This window comes from Falco biarmicus, chromosome Z (assembly GCF_023638135.1).
Source record: "Falco biarmicus isolate bFalBia1 chromosome Z, bFalBia1.pri, whole genome shotgun sequence".
Classification (NCBI taxonomy): Eukaryota; Metazoa; Chordata; class Aves; order Falconiformes; family Falconidae; genus Falco; species Falco biarmicus.
In genome coordinates, this window is record NC_079311.1 from 14,932,373 (window position 1) to 14,942,065 (window position 9,693).

Below are 9,693 nucleotides of genomic sequence, written 5' to 3' on the forward strand. Positions count from 1 at the left end.
AAGATGTAACACTGAAGCAGAGAGGCACTGAGACTGCCTTTCCTCAAAAACCTTGTGAGGTTATCAGCAAGTGGCAGAAACAATCCCAGTTTAATTTACCAAAGCCACAAGGTGTCTCTGCAAACCTATGGCAGCAACAACGCTCCCAAGTCTTGCTGGCAGATACAAGCACACTTCATAAACCTGTCCAAAGAAAATACAGCTCTACCAGATCAGGCAACTGTTCTTTGCAGCATCATCAGTCCAGCTGTGCATCACTTCATCGTACTGTCCATTACTTTTGTCTCACATTCTTTCAGGGATGTGGTACCTGCAGGCAAGGTCAATACTAGTCAACTGCACGGTTTCCTGTTCATTTAATAAACCAGGTATGTCCTTGGTAAATGTTTTTTGAGGCTGCAGGTTTTCTGAGACCATACAGTTTCCAATCAAAAGCCAGGAAGATTTCTGTGGTGTGTATCACACCAGGTGGATCAAACAGTAATGCAGCATTTATTGAAAAAGGCACAGATGTTCTCTCAGTACTGGCTGAGCATGACAAATATATCAAGGGATGATTTTTTTACTTCTCCATTTTTTTCCATTCTCTTCTTTTAAAACAATTGATTCAAATAGGATTTGACTTGAAAGCTCATTTTTGTAAAGGGACAAATTTACAGTATTTCAGATGCAGATTTAGGGACCCTTTAAGCAGTTGTAAAAGACTTCAGCATGTTACCTTTAAAGAGCTTATTTACACATTCAAATAAGTAAGATTTTTATTATTGGCATTACTGGGAGCAGTGCTCACCCAGTGTTGCACTTTCCCTCTATTCTGAGGGCCTCTCTATGCGAAACCAGCCATTGAGTGATCTATCTTTCTTCTGGTACTGAAAGAAAAATGTTTACTTTCTGAATGTAGTGTTGCCAGTTTTATACAATAGCAGATATCTCTCTTTCACTTTTTATAAAACTAGTTCTTCACAAAATAAAATATTTTATTCATGGTTTGTATTTGGTCTATTTTTGCCCTAGGAAAGAACGGTTTTTTTTCCTCTAGTGAAATAGACAAAAACCCACCAAAAGCACAAAAAACCCTGAACAGCAAAACCCACACACTCCTTTCCCCAAAACCTTTGGCATTTTTATTGATGCCCAAAATGCCTAGGCACAATGGTGCCTCACTGGAAGTACAATCTGGCTATAACTTATCTACAAGTTGGAGTGCTTCCCTCTGTTGTGTATCACCATCTTTTCCTGAAAAGAGAGGGTTTGTTTTATAAGAATAATAAATTATGTTATACTGGGATAGAAATAGTTCTGCCAGAAAGATAAAGCTATAGAAGAGCATTGGAATATAACTGTAGATCTCACTAAAAAGAAAAAGAAAAACGAAAAGAAAAAAGCAATATTTGGAAGTTTTGCTGAAAGTTTTCTTCTTACAGGGCATTTGAAAATATATGTATGTTATTTACAAAGCAAATTATATTCTTGAGATTCTTTTTTCAAAAAAAAATTAAGTGGAAGGGCTTTTATTTTTTCCCCTCCCACTTTTATATTGTCATTTGGGTTCAGAGTTTCAGGACTTTGATTTTTCTTCATGAGTGATGATTCTTACTTATATCTCACACTTCATCCACTGGAAAAATCTCCCCATTTTCACTAGCAAAGTCACACTTTGCTGTGGAAATTCTGAAGAAATTCAGTGTGAATTTCTCAGGATTCAATGACTGACTCCTAAAACATTAGAGCCCTTTAAATCTACAAGGCAGCGCAGTTTAATGCCATGGCTATAAAAGCAAAAAATACAACAGATTTTTACTCACTACTCTGGGTTGCCCTCTAGGTACTCTTTAATGCATACACAATGGTGAAATGCAGTGGAGGTAAATCCTTAATGACTGTCAGGTTTTCAATACTCACTATGCAACAGATGGTTCTCTGGCAAAATAGGAATACTGAAATATTTAAGAAATCACTATTATTTAAGAAAAAATTCAAACATTTCCAGAGAAAATAAGAAGGGTGGAGAACACATTTTTTGAGGCTCGTCTGAACCTTGATTCCTTTCAGTTGCCAGAGCAAGGAAGCAGAAAGAATGCACAAACCTATTAAAAGGGATTATCTTCCTTCTATAATGTAAAGGGATGCTGCTGATACTCTGACAAAAGCAAACTTATGGTTGTGACCACAACTTAAAAAATCCCAATAGTTACCCAAAGACTACTACCACTCCTCCACCAATAGACTTAAAAGATCTACATTCTATAAATCTTCATTCTTGCAAAACTTTTCTTGCTGCTAATGCCTTTTCCTCTTTGGGACAGGCCAGAAATTAACATTTTGCAAAACTGTATTTCTTACTTTGGTTGATAGTGGTTAACTTAGAACCATGGCTGGTTGGATTGCTCTGCTCCTGATGTATATTTACAACACAACACGCTATTGTGACACCATTCTCTCTTTAATCACAGTATCCAATGTATTATACAAACAAACATTCTTGCACAACCTCCCCTACACTGGCCAAAGCTGTCTTCTCCGTTCGTTGTTGACACTAATTTATTGCTAACCCTGAGACACTTAGCAAGAATATTTAAACTGCATACTTCAAATGCAAGTAAAATTCAGGTCACGTGCTATTGGCATACCATGCAGCCTGAAATCAACACACTAAAAAGGAATCTCTCTGGGAATCAACTTCAGCATTGTGAAGAACCTCGATGCAAAGGAATTAAGACCCAAAGCCATTTTTTTTTTCTTTCCTCTGCCTTTCTTTTGCTTTGCTGCTCCAGTCAACCTGCACACAATAAAACATGATTGACAACCTCTCAGCAGTGCTGTGTTTCAAAGATCAGGCAGATTTCCATGGCTTTCGCTGGAGCAGAGCTGTGGGGAAGGACCAAGCTACAGGGCAGGACAGGTCACTGCCTGCAGCAGGCAAACCTCCTGCAAGAATAAAGTTGTATGCTAAGAAGCAACAGGATAAAAAAGTAGCAAAGGGAAGAAAAAAGAGGGAGGAAGGAATAAAATTAAAGCAAACCCACAGTAACATAGGAGAGGCTACAACCCAACAAAACAGAGCATCTGGGGAAAAAAAGAAAGCTAGAGAGAAAAGAACGTCTGTTCTTCTAAAATGTAAAAATATCAGAAAAGAAAGATGAAAAATACTGAATTTTTCTGGGTTCACCAGTTTATTACTATTTTGGAGAAACTATTCCTATTCTATAGAATTTAGTATTAATCCATGCATAAAATGGGACTTTCCACCTTAATTAAATTAAACAAAAAAGGAATAAAAATATTGCTTAACAGCAGAGTGTTTATGGCAAGGTCTAACATTCAAACAGAAGGAAAAATAAATTAATTGCTTTCATTAAACAGCAAATTTTTGCAGGTTGGGAAAAAAATAGAGTCTCATAGTGAGGCCACTGGCATGTGCAGAAAGTTTTTAAGGCCCAGTCTGGGATTCAGAAAATACAGGCACTGTATATCTGGCCTCTGTCACTTGATGCTCCATTTGGGTCAGAGTTGTTCTCAATTCTTGGTCTTGGGTCATTCTCAGTTCTTGGTCTTGGGTCATTCTCAGTTCTTCAACATTGCATTCCTCTCACGGCTTTCCTCATTTGTGTAGTTGATCTGTAAGCCCTTTGGGAACTGACAGCCTCTTAACATGAGAGCACGAACTGCTGAAAGCCTTTTAGCTCTCAGCTAAGTGTTAGCTGCTGCCTCTTCACAATCCCATAACTCACATAAAAAATACTCTTGACTTCCTGCTCAGCCCGTTGTGCCATGCACCTGGTGATGGACTGTAGACTGATACTGCACTTCAGGATGTGTGTGGCACCATATGCACTGGTACCACCAACCAGACATATACAAATGGTATTGTGTCACCAGCCTACCTGTGTGCTGTCCAGCTCCATCCAGGGTCTCCTCCCAGAATGGTGCTGGGTGTCTTGGCTCACCCTCACTTCATGTGGTGGGGGCAGACCAGCCGAGAGTTAGGGAAGGGATGCTTGACTGCAGAGGGGTATGGGACAAGGAGATGCAGTTCCATCTTGTACTGCAAGCTTTCCTATGACTGAGCTCCCATGCTTGGGCCATGGTTACTGGTTAGGATTGGTTGATTTTAAGTAGAGATTAACTAAGGAATGAGGAAAGAAAGATCGTCTTTCCATCCCCAGTGACTTTAATTCCCAAGAATCCTTCAGACAACAACAATTTCTCTAATATTAGTACAGTAAAATGCAAGTGTTGTTGCCATTTGCAAAACACAACCTAAATCTCGTGATTACTTCTTAACAGAAAGCTTGGTTTTTTGTTTCACCAAAGCCAGTGTTGCTCTGGCTTTTGCTGCACGTTATGCTATAAGGGAATTTTTATTAACATACGAACAACATGTACTCAGATGTTTCTTATCTTTGTGCCTTTGATCCTGTAAGGGGGTGAAAGCTGCACTGCACCAAGAAGCCTTCTTACAGGAAATATGAGGAATGCAGTATTTACTTCTTGTTTTCATTGAAAATATTTCTCATTGTTTCTTCTCATGTTGTCATCAGCATAGCGGAGTCAGAATGGGAAGGAGTTCAAATAAGTGAGAAACTAGCCCATGGAAGGAGCTTATCAACATCAGACACCACAGTCAACTATACACAGTATTTCATCAACCCTCACTTTCTAATAAAATCACTATGATTGATACACTGGACTCAGCTCTTAATATGTCTTTGCTGAGAACCTGAGAACCACAGACGTGGTGGCTTCAGAGTCACACCTAGAAGCCTGCTTTGGCTGATAAGCAATTATGACTGGGATGAAAGGAGAGGAGATAAAGTCTTGGTCTATAAGAGAGAAAGACAGTACCAATCACCTCAGTGTTATCAGTATTTCCAGGTAGTTACTTTTGAGGAGCAAACACAGCGGAAGTTTGATTGCTTGAATATATTTATCTAACCTAATAAGGAGTCTGAATGAGAATTAAATACTTCCACAAAGAAAGGAATCCATTATCATATTTTCATGAGCTTTAATCACAAAATTCCTCTGGACTTTCTGAAAGCAGAGTCAAGCTCCAGATTTTAAAATGGAGCTGGAGCAGCAACACTGAGCACATGGATGGATAGAGAGAAAAGAATGCAAAAAATAATCCACGTGCATGAAGAAAAATATTCACACAAAATGAAGCATCTTAAACAGCTAATATTTAGAAAAAAAAAGGAAGCTAGAATAGATTTCATAGAATTGTATCCAGAGATTTGGATTATATTGAAGCCATGTCAAACAGTACAAATCCTCAACTTGGAAAACTCAGCAAAATTTTCAAGATGAAATTTAAATGTATAGGTAATGTAGGTGAAGTTGGTGCACAGATATTAGGGTATATTCACTTTGTTCCTATTTAAAATACTTTACCTTCCTCTGTGTGTATACCAGTAATTCCTCCACTCAGAAATCACAGTTTCTCTACATATGATACATGAACACACAGTATCTCAACCCTATGGTCTTTTCAGAATGAAAGCACCTAATTCTAATTATAAACATCAGTCTCTGCCACCCAATAAATGGGACAAAAGCCCCATACCAGACAAAACAACAAACAGAAACTGGTTTCCTGTAGGTAGCTTCAGAGATGGGGAAGTTCTAGAAAGTTGTTCTGCTACAATATTGCACTCCTGAGTAAAAAATCAAACAATCACAATTTAGGCACCAACAGTCACTTCTAGCTGTCTGGTATGGCAGGAGGATCCAATGCCCTGCTAAAAGAAGTGGTCAAGATATGCAAAATCCACATCTGCCAGTTTGTATTTACAGCTGTGGTACAGATGTGTAGGGCTTTGCTATAGCCATCTTCCTTGAGAGAGCCCTTTCAGTAAGAGCATTATGCTTAGTTCAGAAAACTGATTATACCTTTTATTGCCATTAATGATCTCGTATAATCTAGCTAAATGCTTTTTGTTGAGATGTACTTCCAGAAAATCTGCAGCTCAGGCAGCATTTCCTTAAAAGCAAAGTCAGCAGAACTGAACAACCACAGGCACGTGTAAGAACATATGAGCAAGGTAAGCCAGCATCCCAGCATTCAATCTTACCATGGCTGTCACATATTATAAGTTTAGCTTTACTAGTGCGCCATTTTTAATAAAAATCTGTTTCTGTGTCACTTTTATTGTTGCAGCAGTTTATTTGGTTTTGCATTACCGAGAAGCATAGATATAAATCTAGAGAAGGTGTTATATATGGTATATAAAGGAATGCCCAATTTATCAGCTGGAGGCTCTCATCTAGTTAATAATTGTCAAATGTTTGTCTTGGGTTTTGCAAAATTCAAAATTTTCAGTTTGGTTAAGTGTCTTGAGTCTAATTTTAGGTGACCACAAGACCAATCCTTTGCGCTAGCAGAATCTTTCCCATGTCACCTCCAGATTAGGGAAGATCACGCAGCTGTAATTGCCTAGTAGGTAACTGACACATTATGAAGATAATTTTTTCTGTGAATCTTTACTTCTGCAATGCACTTCAGCCCTAAAAATGAAAAATGAGGAATGTGCTTTGCTGCAGTATTTCAAATCCCACATGCAGAGATCCAGTCGACTTGGGAACCAAGGCTACCTTGCTCACCCTGCTAGCATCCACATACAGAGCTGAGACAATAGTGCCAAACTAAAACAGAAGATGGGAGAAGGAGTTATCTCTAGTCATAGTTCCCTGCTATGCAGATGTCTCTTGTCGTTTTCAATGCATAAAGCTGCTTGCTCAGACTTGCTGTTATAATCTTACTTACCCTCTATCAATTTTTACTAGTCCTGACAAAAGCTTATTGTGTTAACACTTTAATGTTTTCTTCCCATCCATTTTTTTACACTCTTACATGCCCTTTGTGCTACTCTGCAAATAAGACATGCTGCTGGTATTCTGCTCAGAGCCCAGGCTGCAGATGCCAGGCTGCAAATATTTGCATACACTGATTATGGATACAAAGGAATGTATCCCCTGCTCATGTGAAATGACGGAAACCCATTGCACCCTACAGATCCGTGCTGTTTATACTAGCTATCAAATCTGTTCCTCTGTCATTTACTATCACAACAAAACACATTAAACCAGTATGTTCTATTTTCTAAAAGAAAGAATTTTACCTTGCAGGGATTCAAAAGTCCAAAGAAAACACCATCCTATTATCATGTTTTAACTTCACACTGTAAAGTCTCATTCAATTTACATCTGGTATCTTAGTGTCTTTGTAACCAATATATTCATGTCAGCAATCAGACCCATGAATATTTTTGTGTTTAATAGGTATAATTTCCATGAATCACTAATGGAATCAGTAGGAGGACATAATATGTATGCAAAAAAAATGAGATGGTGCCCTTCAGAATCCTGGAGGGATTTCATCAGCACAAAACAGCCTGTTTCTTTATTCTACAAAGCCAGGGGTTTTCTCCCAATCAGTTATTTCACAGCAATCTCTAATGCAGCTCTGGGAGGCCACATTGATGGGTTTTTTTATTATTTTTTTTCCTTTCTCATGTTTTGTGAGCAATATAAAAAAAAAACCACCAACGGTTTTAGTAAAGCTGAAACTTAGATATCTGGAAATAAATCTATTTCTTAGCCTGAGAAACACTAAACAGTTTGACTAATACAGCCATTTTCACCCCTCTTTAATGCAAGGTGATTTGCTGAAAATGCTCAGGTCCTACATTGGCTCTATAAGACTGAATAATTTGAAGGTAAATTAGTTCATTAATGCTTTCAGAACTTGCCAGTACATCACAAAGAAAAAGGGGTAGGAATCATTCAGTCACTGTAGAGCTTTGGTTCAGTCATATACTGTAAGCAAGATTCAGTACTTTGATTTTACTCGAGATCCTCATTGACTTTAATTCACTTTGAACCAAGGACTACACAGCCTTTCCACATCCAGGTTTGTAGACCACATTCTGCCTGTGAGGCATAACCATATACACTTAAAAAGGGAGTGATTAGTTGTAGCTGAGAACCCTACCTAGTGATAATTGCAGGTAATGGGAAACTTTTTCTCTTCCCTTAATACTCACAAGGCAAGAATCAGCAGCAATGCTTGCTTTTAATTATCCATATATTTCTGTTCTCTTTCCTGCCACCCATCAAAACTCTTCCCTAATAGCTGGCACTTCCAAAGAACAGCTATGGATGTTATTTGCAAATTTTCAGCAATCCATTTGAGGAAGAGTCTAAGAATACTGATTTATCCTGGCTGGCAGCACCTTCATTATGGGAAGGAAGTGTATCAGTCTGTAAGAGTTCCCTGTGATGCTTGGCACATACAGAAAAAGACAAGATTTTATCATTGCCATTCTTATTAAAAGGGCAACACTACAAATTCACTGACCAACTGCAATGTGATGCATACAGTGGATCAGCACATCCAACACAAATAGCTTCATGTCAGCTGTGCCTATATCTTGCATCCAGAATCTGACCTAGAGCTGGCTCATGAAAGAATCTTACTGCTGGCTTCCCAGACTGTACATTTTGCAGCAACTTCAAGAAAACAATATATGGAAGCAAGGAAGAAAGTGTTTTTCCCATAGCATTGAGTCATGCTTTGTATGTTTTGAGGCATCTTTCTTGCTGCATTACAAAGAGCTCCATGTCATGTCCATCTCTACTATGGCACAGCTAATGATTGACTTCCATTCCCTGGTGCTTGATACAACGACTAGGCTCACATGCCATCTTGGGCAAATACATGCTCTTCAGAAGTGTAATTTCTTGCATCATGAGTATCCTTGTGTTACACATACAGGTATTAGCCAAAAAACCTTTTCAAATTTACTCCTTTTGGAGTGCAAGATGTGAGCTGTAGTTACTGTTTTTCAGTTGGGTGGGTAATTTAAAGACAGCTTCTGGGACCCTGTCTACTCTTGTTCCTTGAGTATACCAAGTGCCAGTGAACCATGGGCATTTTCTTTATAAATAACATAAGTAAGCCAAATCTAAAGCCACCTTTTGGTGCAACAGGAAAGGAAAGATATTACCTACATGAAACTTAATACAGCATAGACTAGTAAGCATCCACTGACTGCTCAGCACACACAAAGAATAAGGAATCAACTGGAGGAAAAGACAAATTGAGAAAGGTGATTAACTCAAGGAATTGATTTGTTTAAAAAAAGAGTCCTCAGCAATAGTAAAATAGGCACTCAGAATGCCCCTAACTTGTTCTTTGGAAAGAAAGAAGCCACCAACATGTATACATCCAATTATATCATAACCAACTCAGACATAGGTATTTATTTTTCAGTAAGACCAACAGAAATCATGCTTATTGTGACATCTCAGGCAGCTGTGTTATTGTGGTAGGATGACCCTGCCTGGATGCCAGCTGCCCACCAAAGCTGCTCTGTCACTGCCCTCCTCAGCTACGCAGGGGAGAGAAAATGTAACTAAAAGCTCATAGGTTAAGATAAGGACGGGGAGATCACTCAGCAGCTACTGTCATGGGTAAAACAGACTCGACTTGGGTTATTACCAATCAAATCAGAGTAGGATAATGAGAAAATAAAACCCAAATCTTAAAACACTTACCCCTGCTCCTTCTTCCCAGGCTGAACTTCACATTTTCTCTACTTTCTCCCCCTGAGTGGTGGAGGGGGACAGGGAATGGGGGCTGTGGCCAGTTCATTACATGTTGCCTCTGTTGCTTCTTTCTCCTTGTGAGGG